Genomic DNA, 2,543 nt, shown 5'->3' with positions numbered 1-2,543 from the left:
TGATGACGTCCTGTAGAGCGGTCCCCAGTTGTCGTATCTGGTCATCTTGGCCGGCGGACATGCTCCTCGAGCGACTCAGGCGTAACTGCAGATCCTGCTGATTCCATTCTGGTGTGTGATTCTGTCAGGGTGCTGAAGGTGGGTGTGGTGCATGAATCAAGCGCAGGGACGCAGAAGCTCAGTCCAAAAGACTTTAGTGCAATAATCACGTAGAAAATAAGCACAATAAGCCCGAAGGCGAAATCACGCACACAGGCGTCAAACAAACAGGCGCACTAACATGTGTGAAAACCCTCTCCAAAACACTGGAGGGAAGTACGTAGCTCCAACACCGAAAACAGATGAGCAATCACACACAAAGACAAACACCACCAACGAGAACTAAATAGGACACTAACGAGGACTAACAAGACACAGGTGTACAACATAAAGACAAAACCAAACGAACATGAAACATCGATCGGTGGCAGCTAGTACTCGGGGATGACGACCACCGAAGCCTGCCCGAACCAGGAGGAGGAGCAGCCTCGGCGAAACCGTGACAGGCACCCTATTCCCTATGTAGTCACTACTTTTTTACCAGAGCTATATGGGCCCTGTTCAAAAGTAGTGCACTATAAAGGAATAGGGTGCCATTTGGAATGCTGGCTATGTGCTTCCCTGTCCCTCAGGTGTTTGGTCTGCTGGTATGGACGCTGATAGCGGGGACAAACTACTTCCCGTGTGTCTGCCTTTGGGTGGGTCATGTTTGTGGCCATCTTGTACTGGGTCCTGACAGTCATCTTCCTCATCATCTACCTGACCATGGCTTACAACAGGATCCCTCAGGTCCCCTGGACAGCTGTGGTACGACACATACTACGACACATAATACAACAGCACATTATCTGACCAACTTGAAACTTGAGTGATTGGGGTTGTTTATTATATAGCTAGTAAATAATTGTGGAATATTTACGTAACTCAAAAGCAATGGAGTGAACTGCCTGGATGGTTTTGGGGAAGAGAGGATTTTTGTGTGCTCCTGACCATGTCTTTATGAATGTGATCAAATGAAGCCATTCTATAATGTGTACTAGCCTACAGTATCTGAGCCAGCCAGCCAGGAATCCTGTTGTTGTCATTCTACAGGACCTGTTCTTCAACAGTAGTGCTACAGTGATGTATGTGGTGTTCCACAGGGCCTGTTCTTCAACAGTAGTGCTACAGTGATGTATGTGGTGTTCTACAGGACCTGTTCTTCAACAGTAGTGCTACAGTGATGTATGTGGTGTTCTACAGGGCCTGTTCTTCAGCAGTAGTGCTATAGTGATGTATGTGGTGTTATACACCTGTTCTTCAACAGTAGTGCTACAGTGATGTATGTGGTGTTCCACAGGGCCTGTTCTTCAACAGTAGTGCTACAGTGATGTATGTGGTGTTCTACAGGGCCTGTTCTTCAACAGTAGTGCTACAGTGATGTATGTGGTGTTCTACAGGGCTGTTCTTCAACATAGTGCTACATGATGTATGTTGTTCTCGGCCTGTTCTTCAACAGTAGTGCTACAGTGATGTATGTGGTGTTCTACAGGACCTGTTCTTCAACAGAGGCTCTGTGTTCTACGGGCCTGTTCTTCCAACAGTAGTGCTCGTGATGTATGTGGTGTTCTACAGGGCCTGTTCTTCAACAGTAGTGCTACAGTGATGTATGTGGTGTTCTACAGGGCCTGTTCTTCAACAGTAGTGCTACAGTGATGTATGTGGTGTTCTACAGGGCCTGTTCTTCAACAGTAGTGCTACAGTGATGTATGTGGTGTTCTACAGGGCCTGTTCTTCAACAGTAGTGCTACAGTGATGTATGTGGTGGCAGCAGCAGTGGATGCAGCCTCAATCAGCCATGCTGTTAAAGGGCGCCATAACTACAACTGCTGGGTAGCATCCACGGTAAGAAAACCACCTCAGACCACCCAGACATACATTTAAATCACGCCAACTGTGAAAATATACCACAAATATGACTGAGTGTTTATGATCAAAGCGATATTAAAATATACAATACTAAAATGCAAATATATTCCTACAAGTCAGATAAGAGAGGTATGATGCCACTGTGTACCATCCCAATGATATCTATTTGGTCCATTTAAGCCTGCTCTACTCACACCTACTATTGTACTGAATTTCAATGTTTTCATCTGTCTGTTTTTCAGTTCTTTGCCTTCCTGGTCACGCTCTGCTATGCAGGAAGTACGTATATAAGTTTTCAATTGTGGCGATCGAGGGATGAGGAACAATAACCAATCACAAAGAACATCTAAAAGTATATCCGTTATGGTACAGGATCTTGAAAAGTACAGATGGTTAAGTGCAACAACCACTCCTTCCCTTTGGAATACATTTCTCTTTGATTTAATTTCTGTTCTATTTCTGTTCTTTTGGAATTGTGGTGTGTTTCATCTGTTGGAATGACAGAGCCTGAACCCCAGGGATGTTTGTACTTCTTATGAACTCAAATGTTTTTTTTAAACATTTGGATGAAAATAACTGCGCTAATAAAGTGGCTA

At 44.7% G+C, this 2,543-nt stretch overlaps 1 pseudogene; it reads left to right on the top strand.

Moving 5' to 3' along the window:
- The first annotated feature begins 650 nt into the window (after positions 1-650).
- Positions 651-2,276, top strand: LOC123485815 (annotated as a pseudogene).
- The last annotated feature ends 267 nt before the right edge of the window (positions 2,277-2,543 follow it).

The sequence above is a fragment of the Coregonus clupeaformis genome, unplaced genomic scaffold (genome assembly GCF_020615455.1).
Source record: "Coregonus clupeaformis isolate EN_2021a unplaced genomic scaffold, ASM2061545v1 scaf0868, whole genome shotgun sequence".
Taxonomy (NCBI): domain Eukaryota; kingdom Metazoa; phylum Chordata; class Actinopteri; order Salmoniformes; family Salmonidae; genus Coregonus; species Coregonus clupeaformis.
This window is presented reverse-complemented; position numbering and strand designations above follow the sequence as displayed.